Source organism: Mus caroli, chromosome X (assembly GCF_900094665.2).
Source record: "Mus caroli chromosome X, CAROLI_EIJ_v1.1, whole genome shotgun sequence".
Classification (NCBI taxonomy): Eukaryota; Metazoa; Chordata; class Mammalia; order Rodentia; family Muridae; genus Mus; species Mus caroli.
The window spans coordinates 76,467,856-76,482,552 of NC_034589.1; positions in this window are offsets into that span (position 1 = coordinate 76,467,856).

The following is a 14,697-nucleotide window of genomic DNA, read 5'->3' on the forward strand; positions in this document are numbered from 1 at the left end:
TTGGCTTTTAAAGTTTTCATTTCGATATTATCTTTTAGTGTGTGAATGTGTGTGTGTGTATGTGTGTGTGTAACTTGTGTCTTCTTCCTTGTAGTATTCAAGTAATATTATCTTCTGTCTGCATGTTTAGTGTTTCACTATAATATGGGAAAGGTCTGTGCCATTTTTGGTTCTATTTACTGTTCATTATGCTTTGGGTATCCTTACCCTAGATTTAAGAATTTTTCTTCTTTTGTTTTGTTGAAAATATTATCTATGCTTTTGGTATGGGATTTCTCCTCTTCTTCTATGTCTATAATTCCTATATTTGATCTTTTCATAATATTGTATAAATCTTATATCAACTAACACATCCAAAAATAACTGTTATTAATTTAACTGAATAATCTATATCTCCCACTCTATCTGCAAGTTCTGCTATTCTGTCCTCTGTATGATCCATTCTTTCCTTGAGGCATTCCACTTCAGTTTTTGCTTGGCTTATTGAAGTTTTCATATCCAGTATTGTTTCAGTCTAGTTTTTCTTTGATATTTCTATCTCTGTATTGAAGACTATTTTCATGTCCTACATTGACATCCTTATTTCACTCAACTGTTTTTCTTTTCTTAAAATTCATTCATATCATTTATATCCTCCTTGAATTTATTCATATGTACATTTGTGTCTTCTTTGAAATCTTTGAACTTACTTATAATCATTCTTTTGAGTGCTTTGTCTGAAATTTTATCTAAGTCACAGACATTTGGTTGACATTGCTGTAGTTATTAAGTTTTGGAGAAAATATTTTGTTTAGTTTTTCACATAGCTAGTATTATTTTCCATCTGAAATTAATTGTTAAGATGTTCTTGCATAGCTGATTTCAGTAAGCATTTGTTTGGGCCCTTGTTATTCTACTTTGTAAATTTTGGCTGGGTTCTGTGTTAGTTGTGGAGAGAAGTGCTCTTGATTATTGGAATGGGTAATTAAAAGTGATCTCACTCCTGTGGTATCTGGCATACATTCTGACCTCGTATGCCAGCATCAGACTTTGTTTTATTTGTCTCTTTATCTTCAGAGCTGAAGTTCTTAAGGTGTGTGGATGTGTGTTAAAGTTGGCGAATCCATGACTTGAAACATCACAGCATTATGTATTTGTGTCAGGTGAAGGTGGATTTCTTCCTCTTGTTTCCTATGGCAGACTGTACACCAGAGGTTGGAGAAGGTATCACTTTAATATAGTTCCACAAGCCTTGGGGTCCAAGAGAAGAAAGTTGCCACTGTAAAAGTTCTGATTGTAAATGCCTGGTTGAGATGATCACTAGAAATGTAAATGTATACCCTATAGGCACAGGGCCAGAGACATCTTACCTTTCTGTGTCTAGTACTTAGATGACAGTAGAATTATACATAGGGATAGAGGGCTGAAGGATTTTTTTTTTTTTTTGCCTTATTTGTCTGAGTAAGAAAGTGTATTCTGAAGACGTAAAGTTGAGGACCTCTTATGTGACTGGGCAGACTGATAGCAGGGTAGGAAGGAGTAGGAGAAATATTCCCAGAGGCTCCAGGGACTCCACACTTCTCAATGGTGGATGCTGGTGATGAGAAAATTAGAAGTATGCACTGGACACTGAGGATCCAGGAATCCCTTACAGGTCTCCCCTATGTGCTAGCTGTGCTTTGGAAGTATGGACTAGAGACAGAATTTCTGATATTTCTTACCTATCTTTTCCAGGTATTGGCAGAGATAAACATGGGTGAGGTCAGTTTGGTGATATAATACATCTTTATCAAATTATCTGTGGAATCTAGGATGATTTGCCTCACTTTTACTTCTGATTATGTCACATCAATGTGGCATTTCAGTGTGTGTATGGCCCATCTGTCCTATTTTCTTTTATTTATTCTTCTTATATTTAATTTTGTGTTTTTCTTTATTCTCCATGTTACCTTCTATTCTGAAATAAGCCTTTGATTTTATAACAAATTAGTTTATAAAAAGTTTCAAATGGTACAGAGTTTTAGTACATTTCACACTGAGTTTCTCTTATTACCATATTAGTACAACACAACATTTGCCACAACTAATGGACCATTATTGAGTCATTATTAACTAGTGTTCACACTTAGGAATATCATTTTCTAGGAAAAATGAGCTGATGAAGACACCAGAATAAACTGGAAATCACTGTTCTTTGTAAACAGCATTTTTAATGCCACATTTTAAGTTGTTTTTTGTTGTTGTTGTTTTTGTTTTTGTTTTTAGGAACGATCTAGGCATGGCTCAGAAAAATCAGAGACAGAGCTAATGATCATATGAAAACTTAGCAAACAGTCTTTTCAGCATGACTACGTTCTAAGGATTAAGTTAGCTGGAGACTGAGTGCTGTTGTACTGTAAAATTCAACATATAAAAAGAGTTAGTCTTTAATTTCAGTAGTCATATGGATTTAAAAAAATAGTGACTCCTATAATTTTTTAAATTGACTTAGTTTTCTTTTCTTTGTGCTTTCACTTAAAAATTCATTTAGCCAGGAATATTTTCTATGATTAGATATAGTATGATATTAAAGTATTGGTTTCTTTATTTAGAATAATATTTTTGTCTGGTTTCATTTAAGTAAATCTTCCTAGCATGAATATTTATGTAGAAGTTTGTTATTCAAGTATATTCATCAGGGCTTTGTGTATGGAAAACAAGAGAAGCACAGTTAAATTGCACATTTTTGAAAGTGTGTTGATACATGGATATTATATTTGACATATACTGGTACAGAGTTGTCTTTGGCACAAATACATGTCAAAGGACCTTTTGAGTGTTGTGGCAAAGATATTTTAAGCAGTTCCATATCTGTGTCATTCTAAAGGCATGTAATTTCCTTAAGCAAGATAGTGTCTATTTTCTGCACAGCTTCAGTTACTACGTGAAGGATGAGCTTCTTGGCTGGAATTGAATCGCTTGCTTAACCACTCACTGTGGCTAATCTCATGAGATACTTCATTTCAGTTGGACAGGACATGCACACAAGGATTAAAGGACTGATATTTTTTATACTTGTTTCAGAAAGACTAAGATTAAGGGGAACTAGTCCCCAAGCAGTTACTAGGCAAGTGAAACACATTATTTCAATATACTATATCATTATAGACAGTAGATTCTAAAGGCAGACGTATATACATGGTAATATACTTCACTTTGAGATCTGTTTTCATGTCCATTCAAGTACTTTATACATTGTCAGTAAACAGATGTGTCAGCTAAATATCAGCTTCATTATAATTATCACAATTATTTCCTTCAGAAAATCTACCTGGGGGCACATTCTTAATCTCATTTAAACCCTTGAATGCAATAATATTGATCTAGTTTAAAATATTTTTTAATTCTGACCCAAATGTAACTTACAGAGCTATCTTTGAGGATTTGCAGATTAAGCAGGGTTTTATTGTACTTTCAATAAAACTCTTAATAAAAGCTCTTAGGTTTTTATGATAATCTTGATTTTCTTGTACATAGATCATCAATATTCTCAGCATTTCATTACTATTTCTATCTTTTGTACTTTTGGTCATTTTACAGTAGTCTAAAGCCTTCACTATTTAACAATAATTGATTTTCATTTTCCTACCTTGTAAAAGTTAAGACTACATGGTAAAAATTATTTCTGTATTAATAATATTTGAAGTCATTATTAAAAGTTACAAGTCATTATTTTTCCTACTTCTTTCACTTAAAAAATCTTCCCTTCAGTTTTCTCCACTATCTCATTTTCTGGAATGAAATTAAAGCATGATTCCTGAAGAGAGAAAAACACAATATGGTCACCAGAATCTGTATCTTTTCAGCAGTTAAAGTGGAAATAAGACCTTGGGCGCGAACTCAGCAGAAGGGCCCAGGGTCCCCAGAGGACACTCCATGCCACAGGCACCATAGCTTGCCCAGGATCTTAGGATCACAGGTGAGTGGAAAACAACATCTATTCCAAACCAATCATGACAGGCCTGTGACAGCAGGAGCAAGGACACAGTAACTCTGCCTGACCAGGGGCCCGGGATCCTTCTGATCAGTGCTAGTATAATTTGGTTTCAAACACACCAGACAGCCCCACGATCCCCAGAGGGAACACCACCTCCAGGCACTGTAACATACACAGGATCTTAGGATTTTAGGATACCAGGAGCTTGGTCACACCAGGATCAAAGGATCTCAGAGAAAACTTGACTGCCAAGAACTCTGACATACCCAGAATCTCAGGTTCACAGGATCCCGGAATCACAGGATCACAGAGAATGCTGGACTCTGAGGAGTCCTGAATCAACCGGGATTATAGGAAGGACTGGCTCCAACCAGATATATTGAGAGCAGCAAGTACTTGAGATAATCAGATAGCAGGAGGCAAGCATAAGAACAGAAGCAACGGAAACCAGGTTACTTGGCATCATCAGAATGAAAATCTCCCACCACAGTAAGTCCTGGATACACCATCACACCAGAAAAGCAAGATATGGATCTAAAGTCACTTCTCATGATGATAATGGGAGACTTTAAGAAGGAAATAAATAACTCCCTTAAAGAACACAGGTAAACAGCTAGAAGCCCTTAAAGCAGAAACACAAAAAAATCCCTTAAAGACTTACAGGAAAACATTACCAAACAGGTGAAAGAATTGAACAAAACCATCCAGGATCTAAAAATGGAAGTAGAAACAATAAAGAAATCACACAGAGAGAGAGGCAACTCTGGAGATAGAAATCCTAGGAAAGAAATCAGGAACCATAGATGTGAGCATCAGCAACAGATTACAAGAGATGGAAGAGAGAATCTCAGGTGCAGAAGATTCCATAGAGAACATCGGCACAACAATCAAAGAAAATGCAAAATGCAAAAAGATCCTAACTCAAAACATCCAGAAAATCCAGGACACCATGAGAAGACCAAACCTACAGATAATAGGAGTAGATGAGAATGAAGATTTTCAACTTAAAGGGCCATCAAATAACTTCAACAAAATTATAGAAGAAAACTTCCCAAACCTAAAGAAAGAAATGCCCATGAACTTACAAGAAGCCTACAGAACTCCAAATAGACTGGACCAGAAAAGAAATTCCTCCCGACACATAATAATCGGAACAACAAATGCAGTAAATAAAGATAGAATATTAAAAGCAGTAAGGGAAAAATGTCAAGTAACATGTGAAGGCCAAACTATTAGAATTACACCAGACTTCTCACAAGAGTCTATGAAAGCCAGAAGATCCTGGACAGATATTATACAGACCCTAAGAGAACACAAATATCAGCCCAGGCTACTATACCCAGCAAAACTCTCAATTACCATAGATGGAGACTCCAAAGTATGACATGACAAAACCAAATTCACACAATATCTTTCTACGAATCCAGCTCTTCGAAAGATAATAAAGGAAAAACTCCAACACAAGGAGGGAATGATGCCATAGAGAAAGCAAGAAAGTAATTCTTCAAGAAACCTAAAAAAAGATAGCTGCAAGAACAGAATCAAATATATTTGTTTGGAATGTATGCAATGATCATAGATAATGATTATCACATTTTACTTTAAAAGTAAGTCCAACAAAATATTATAAATCGAATATTCAATTTATAGAAGGACATGCTTCCATGCTGCTTAGTAGAATATTTTTGAAAAGAAAGAATCAATCAGTACACACATAGTACACATACAGAAGGACAGATAAATATACATGCATATATGTATAAAGCTAGGAATGAATAAAAATTTAAAAAGACTTAATCCAAATTCTATAAACACTGGAAAATGCATTTTCATTTATAACAAGAAGATTCAAAATCGGGCACATTCCAAATAGAGAAACTTAATTATTTCATAATTCAGTGATATTTCTATCTTTATTACTTTCCTTTCTTCATACTTTGTCTTTTCAATGTCAACTTTGAATGGGTGGATACTAATGGTGCCTGGGAGCCTTCATTATAATTTAGAATAGACCTCTTAAATTGTGGTTCACATGCCATATGTGTAACTAATTGACTGAAAGACTCATGAATAATTTGGTAAAATTTAAGCCTTCAGAATAGACAATGGCCAACAACTAATATAAATTTAAATGTGTGATAAATCTGAGATGTACCTAGCAGCATGAGGCTATGCTATATCATGTGATTTCATGCATGCAGCAATCTTTATAACACAATACACATAGTTTGAGCTGTGCATGCCATCAGTCTAGTAAGTGCAAACAAATGCTTCCTGAAACACCTCAACTCAGATTCATCACTCCTCCATGTCATGAATTGCAGTGTTTGTACTGAATATGGAAAGATTCATAGTCTTTTTAAAATTATTCTCTGGTATATTACATCCTGACTGCAATTTTATTTTTTCTCCCTCCTCTTCTTCCAGCCTCTCCACCCTTCTACCTCCACTCTCCTCCAGATTTCCCCTCCCTCGCCCCTGCCTCCCCTCAGAAAAAAGCAGGCATCCTAGGGACATCAAACAAACAGCATAGCAATAATACCAGGCACATACCATCACTTCAAGGCTGGACAAGGCAACCCAGTAAGAAGAAAGGAGTCCCTCAAGTAGGCAAAGAGCAAGGGACAGACCCTATACCCAGTGTTATGATTTCCCCAAGAACACCAGGCTATAACATATATGTAGAGGAGATAAGTCAGATTCCTACATCCACCCTGGACTCTTGAGTTCCCATCAGTCCAGGTCAGCTGATTTTGTGGGGTCTGTTCTCATAGTGTGTCTCTGACCTCTCTGATTTCGACTAATCCTCCCTCTCCCCTCCTCAGCAGGACCTCTCAAGCTCAGCCCAATCATGGGCTGGGGCATTCAACATCTACTCCCATCAGTTGTTGGATGATGTCTCTCTAGTCTCTTTAATGACATTTCTGCTAGGCTATGATTCCAGGACACTCCTCAGTCAGAACCAATTGTAGGTCAAATGTTTTATGGCTGGGTTGGTGTACAAATTCCTCCACTTGAGGCCTTTCCAGGTTACCAAAGATTGGCAGTTCTGGCCCTATGTCCCCTATTTGTGAACCATTGTGAAGGTTAATCTTGTAAATTCCACTTTCCACTGAACTTGGTTTTCACATGCCCTCAAAATGTCTCTGAATTCCAGTTGTTTCTCCCAATATTTTCTCAGTGTCTCCCTACCATGTGATTTCTCCAGTTCCCATCCCCACCCACCCCCAGTTCACCTGCTATATCTATAGCATCTTTCCTTTCAGAGTAGATTCTTTCATTCCTCCCCTTAGACCCTCATTATTTGGCCTCTCTGGGTTTGTGGACTGTAGTATGCTTGTTTTTCAGTTTGTAACTAATATCCATTTATGGATGAGTACATATCATGTTTGTCTTTCTGGGTCTGGGTTACCTCACTCAGGATGATTTTTTTTTTCTAGTTACAGTTATTTTCCTGCAAAAATCCATGATGTTTTAAATAGCTGAGTAGTATTTCATTGTGTAAATGAACCTCATTTTCTATGTTTATTATTTAGTTGAAGGACATCTAGGTTGTTTCTAGTTTCAGGCTAATATGAATGAAGCTGTTAGGAATATGGTTGAGCAAATATTCTTGTGATAGGAAGGAGAGTCCTTTGGGCATATGTTCAGGTGTGGTATAGCTGGGTCTTGAGGAAGATCAATTTCCAATTTTCTGTGAAAGTGCCATATAACTTAATTCCTGAAAGCAAAGATTTAATAATATTATCTCCTATTATTTCTTGGCTTGTAACTGTTAAAATCATATATCATTACATCATACTCTTATAGAGTTTTAATGATTTAAATAGCTACTTGAGGTGTTGACTACAGTCTCTTTTTTAAATTTTTTATTAGATATTTTCTTCATTTACATTTCAAATGCTATCCCCAAAGTCCACTATACCCTCCCCCTGCCCTGCTCCCCAACCCACCCACTCCCCCTTCCTGTCCCTGGCATTCCCCTGTACTGGGGCATATAATCTTCGCAAGACCAAGGGCTTCTTCTCCCAATGATGGCCGACTAGGCCATCTTCTGCTACATATGCAGCTAGAGACACAAGCTCTGGGGGTACTGCTTAGTTCATATTGTTGTTCCTCCAAAGAGTTTCAGACCCCTTCAGCTCCTTGGGTACTTTCTCTAGTCCTTCATTGGGGGATCTGTGTTCCATACAATAAATGACTATGCACATCCACTTCGATATTTGCCAGGCACTGGCATAGCCTCACAAGAGACAGCTATATAAGGGTCCTGTCAGCAAAAATCTTACTGGCATATGCAATAGTGTCTGGGTTTGGTGGCTGTTTATGGGATGGATCTCCAGGTGGGGCAGTCTCTGGATGGTCCTTCAGTTTGATAAACATATTAAATGACATTTGCATTGAGATTACTATAGAATGTTCAACAATTTCTAAAATGCCCTAGAGTAATTTATTTCTCTGAATTAAAGAAATTTCTTGCCAAAATATGGAACATAATTTATTCTCAGTATCTTAATTTATATCACATTGTTTCTTCTGGATGAGAATAAACAAGCTAAAAATCTACACTTTAATTCCATCAGTGAAGCAAAACATTCTGTAGCACTAGAGATGGAATAGATACCTATAATGGAAAAATGTACATTCAGCTTATTTTCATTTTTAAAATCTATCCCAATATCTCTTATTGGATATTATTTACAATATATGAATATTTAATGCTAGTTAGTGGCATTTACTATATGAAAAGACAAGAAGTGAATATATATTGGAGTGTACATACAAAGTGGTTTGTAAAATGCAGAAACTCATCGAAACATTGAATGAGTTTCTATATTGAAAACATTATACACAACGTTCAGAAATATTTTATTTTAAATTGTGTTTTTTCCTTGCTCCAAAGATAAATAAAACCCCATTTTAATTCATAAAATGTGTCTTCAAACACTAGAGATATGTTGAGTACTGATAAAAAATTCACTTAGCCTAGAAACAGATTAACCCGTTTCTAAAATATACAGACAGATAAGTTTCTCCATATTTTTATTTTGTCGTGATTGTTTATAATGAATGTAGCATTAAATTTTAATTAAAATTAAAATCAGAACCCTTTTTAAAAAAACACCCAAAAATCAGAGTATCCAAACTTAAATTTTCAGCAACATGCCAAGCTAAAAATTAGTGATATCATTGCTGACTACATGAAGTTAAGAGACCTGAAGTCTCAGTTACTAAAGTATACAAATAGTTGCGTTTAGTTAATTTCAACTCCAAATGCAACCATACTTGGATATTATAAAATATCATTAAAGAGATTTCAAATTCAGAAGAATGGGGTAATTCTGCTCTAAGTAATTTAAAAGTAAATTTAAATTAATTTTACTTAAACAACTAATGCATTTCAAGGATTTTTTCTCTGATAATTATCAATACTGCAAATCAAAAGGTAACTCAAGGAGTATTTATTCAATAATTTTACTGTTCTATTGCCCAATAACTCTGGGTAAAATAATTTATATAATTTTTCATAAATAAATTATAACTTACATTATAATAATAGTAGCATTGTGGTTTTTGCACATTTTGATTAAAAGCTTGCCTTGACTACAGAATCAATATCTTTGCTTTGGTAACCTTGAGTGTCTTTTATTAAGAAACCTAAAGAACAGGCTGTTTGCATTAAGGTTTCAAAAATGTAGACTATAAAATTTTGTACTGCAAAGTAGATTTAGAAGACTGTGTATTGGATGACTTTCCCTTTGCGTGAGTAGACTTAAATATATTTTGTCAAAAATTGGTTTATAATTGAAAAGTTATTTCAGAAAAACATGGAAAAAGCACTTTATGACATGAGTATAGGTAGTATATTTCTAAACCAATCTCTAATACTACAGGAAATAGCCTCAAGAATTGACAAAAAGGATTACATTAAATTAGTGGGCCTCTTCATAGCAAAATAAACTCTTAGCAGAGAAAACAGATAGACTGCACAATTGAGGACAAAGTTTGCCAACTGTATTTCAAAAAAGAGGTTAATATTCTCAGGAAATACTAATCTCAGTGTTGTACAAAAGCACACATGAATGAAACTAAAATAACCTGACACAGGATTTCTTGTCAGAAAAAGTGTGCTGTGGAGTTAGTGAATAGAAGTATACAGGACTTAGATTGTGTCTGTCATTGTCATCACAGCAGTTGCTTGTCAGTTCCCCATTGGCTGGGGTTCAGCCTACAGTCAACTCCCAATTGACTAAATTAGAAAGGAGAGAGAGAGAGAGAGAGAGAGAGAGAGAGAGAGAGAGAGAGAGAGAGAGAGAGAACGAGCACAGAGGGAACATGCAGAATTAGCAATATTTAAATATTTAAGCATTTCAGGAGTTCAAGGAAGTAGTTGATACCTAGCCAAATAAGCTTGTCTAACAATGAAATAACAAAGGGGATTCAAGAGGATAAAGAGACATGAGGGGGTTGCTGATAATGGCCATACACCTATTTGTAACAAAAGAAATGACTAATTCACTTACAAAATCTAAAATATATAAATACCTACAAAATTAAACATATTTAAAAGAAAAAAATAAACCCCAAAGCTGACAGTCAATAAAACGTCAATGATCTAAAATTTTTATGCATGCAACCATCTGGAAAAAGCAAATTAAAACCACCTTGAGATTTTATCTCACCTCAGCCGGAAAGGCTACTATAAAAATAAAAACAGGAAAATACAAAAAAAAAAAAAATAAGAAGTGCGAGTGTGTATGCAAAGAACAGTGACAATCCACCATAATGCAGCCACCATAAAAATCAGTGTGATGATTTCTCAGAACACTAAAAGGCTGGGTGTGATGTCACATGTCATTTAATCCCAGCACTAGGAAAGTAGAGGCAGGTGAATCTCTGTGAGTTTGAGGCCAGTCTGGTCTAGATAGTAAGTTCCAGGACATCAAGTGTTACATAGTGAGACCATGTTTCAATACGACAACCAACCAACCAAACAAACAAACAAACAAACAAACAAACAAAACCTAAATGTAAAACTACAATACAACCCAGCTATAGTAATCGTAGGGATATATCCTATGACCTCTATATCCTACTGGAGAAATATTTACACACAACTACACACACACTCACATACCCACACCCACACACACACACACACATATGTATGTATTACTTTTCATTTTATGAAAGAATTATAGAATTTCCAGTGTTTGGTGTCTGCCAATTTTTCATCAATTATGTATAACTGTATAATTATGAGAAATGTATATATATAATGTAGCTCAAAATTATTTACTACTTCTAACATTTTACTTTTTTGAGTAAAACTACTATAATGTTGTCATACTAGTCTATGTAAGCCAACATTTAATATTTTGCTTACAGATCAAGGAGTAGAATTATCAATTTAAAATGCTAGTATATGTTTAACTGAACTTAATACTGGACTTCAAAAGTGTTTCTGATTTTATTTAAACTAAATTTCAAAAGCAATTTTCAGTTTTATAGAGTAGTTGTACCACTATGCTTTTAAATTGTTAATAAATTACATTTTTTCATAAACAAACATAATGCATTCTAGTTTCTCTGTTCCCCATGTCTTCTCTTATATTCCTCTCTCCCTTAAAATCTCCTTTACCTTTCCTATTGTCTGATTCATGACCATCTTACTTACGGTTGCATTGCTATGAAGAGACACTGTGACCAAGGCAAACATTATAAAAGCTTACTTACATTTTTAGACCTTCAGTCCATTATCATCATTATAGGAAGCATGGCAGCATCCAGGCAGACATAGTGCTGGAGAAGGAACTGAGAGTTCTCTATCTGATCTGAGGGCAGCCAGATGGAAACTCTCGTCTGCAGGTAGCCAAGATGAGGCTCTCTTCCACCATGGGTGGAGCTTGAGCATAGAACCTCAAAGCCCACCCCTATAATGTGCATTTCTTCCAACAACATCACACCTATTCCAACAAGGCCATACCTCAGAATAGTAGCACTTCCCATGTGGCTAGGCATATTCACACCACTGCAAGCACATTTGGTTCTGTTGTATGACCGATCCAGTTAGCTTAACAAGGGTTGTCTGTATGATCATTGGATTGTGGTTATCCACTGGGACCCAGTGAATCTGAATGCAGTCTCCTTTCTGAATGAACTAATACAATAGTAATATCTTTCTGATGGATTGAATCTATTATTAGAAAATAGCTCTGGTCTTTGGGAAATACTCATTGGTGAGAAGTTAACTAGCTATCATTTTATACACTTTCTCTACTCTTAAATGTAAAACAGGTATCTGGGGATATGAAATTAAGAGTTATGCAAGTCGAGGAAAGTACATTCACATATGAGTTAAAATTCTAAGTGCTTACACAGGTTTCAAAAAAAGAAAGAAAGAAAGAAAGAAAGAAAGAAAGAAAGAAAGAAAGAAAGAAAGAAAGAGAGAGAGAGAAAGAAAGGAATAAAGAAAGAAAATAGTTCTGCAGTAAAGGGAAGGACTCTCTCAGACTCTCCTCTATCCTTGCCCAGGTGTTGGTAGGTCCATCCTTGTGCATCCTCAAGGGAATCAGCCATATTTTTGTGAGTTCATGATTGCCATGGCTCTGCATTTTCCAAAAGTTGACAGCCCCTTTCACTGTTTTCAGGTTATTACATTTCTGCTTCCATCCTGTGTTTCCAGAACTTTGGAGATGACGATATAAACATTGTTTAGCACCAAAGTCTCACTATTGATGATAAGCTAAAACTTATATTGGAGTAAAGATATTCTATAGTGGAAAATTTTAAACTCTGAAGAAAGAAATCAAGGAAAACTAGAAAATGGAAAGACCTCTCATATAGAATAGATCGGTAGAATAAATATTTTGGAAATGCTTGTCCTATCAAAAGTAATTTACAGTTTCTTTTGAATCTCAATCAAAATCATTTTTTTTTTCACAAAAATTGAAAGACAATTCTAAAGTTCATTTGGGAACTCAAAAGACTCCAAATAGCTAAGGGAACTATCAATAAAAAGAACAATGCTGGAGGGATTTCCAAAACCAGTCTCGGGTCATAATAATATACATAATAAAAATGAATGGTTCCAGCACAGAAATTGACACGTATCAGTGGAATATAATTGAAAATTCAGGCTTAAGCCTAGGCAATCAGAACCACCTTTTTCTTGACATTTTATTAGTTCTTGTGTTTTGATTATGTTCACTCCCCCCTCTATCACCTAACATATTAAATCTCTTCCCTATGTACTCAACTTTAGGTCATCTTTAAAAAAAAAATCAAGTCCAGTCTGTGCTCCCTGTATATTTTTAGATGTGTTGTCTTCCACTATAGCATAACCACTATAATTTTAGGAAAGACTCATTGGAAGAAAGAAAAAAAGCTTGAACAAATGCTGTTAGGGAAAAGGCATGCCTGTATAACTATCCATCTCTCACACTGTGCACAAAAATCAACTACAAATTGATTTAATACCTTGGAACAAAATGTGAATTCTAGAATATACAAAGAACTCAAAAGAAACAAAAAATCAAATATCAAGGAAGCTAAGTAAAAAATGGACTGTAGACATGAGCAGAGAATTCTCAAGAGAAGAGATATGGACAATGAATGTTTGAAAAAGTGCTCAATGTCATTAACCATCATGAAAATAGAAATTAAAGATATTTTGAGATTTCATCTCACCTTAATAAGAATTGTTATCATATAAAATTGCAACAGATACTTACAAAGATGTTGGGAAAAGAATAATTTTATTCACTGTTGGTTGGTGTGTAAATTGATAGAACCAGAATTATAGTGTGGAGATTCCTCAAAAAGTTAATACTAGAATTATCACTTTTATTTTTCATTTTTCTGATTTATAATTACATTTGCTGTTCATGTTTATTCTATTTAATAATATTTATATTAATCATTTGAAAATATTTCACAATCTACTTTGATCATATTCATTCAACTTTCCCAATTCCTCTTAGATAGGATCTCCCTTTCTCACCCACTAATGTTTATATCTTTTTTTTAAGCCCATGGAGTCCAATTTGTGCTGCCTAAACACTGTTGGATATGGGGACTGTTTTGGAGTGTAGTTGATTTACCAGTGATAATAACATTCAAGAAAACAACTCTCCCTCTCCCAGGAGCTATCAATTGCCAATAACTTCTAAAACACATCTTCTGTCTCTATATTGTAATTTTTGTCTGGTTTGCACTTGGGCAGGTGTGGGAAGCCATTCCCGACTCCCTGGCCAGCTAGATGGAGATCTATTCCAGGCAGTAAACAAGCCCATATTTGGTGGATGGCATGCCCCTAATCCCTGATTAGCTGAGCAAGCCTGCCTGGTGAGGTGATGTGACCTGTGGTGATTGGTGGGGGCGTGGTTGTGGCTGGAAGGGAAAAAAAAAAAAAAAAAAAAAAACAAAAAACACTTGTAACCAGAGAGGCTGGGGGATTTGAAGAGAGAAGCTGCCTGAGTAAACTGCTTTAAGAAGAACCAGTGGTTGTGGTTTTCCTTGCTGGTCGAGTTGGATGCAACAGGCAGGCCTTCTTCATGTTGTCACAATCACTGTGAACTTAAATAGGCAACTGCTTTTTGTCTATAGTTTACTCATAGTCATTTACCACCTCTTGCTCTTAAAATCTTTTCTACCTTTTCCACAGTGATTTCTGAGCCTTGATGGGAAAGGTTCAATTTAGATATCTAATTTAGGACTAAGTACTCAAGTCTCATATTTTC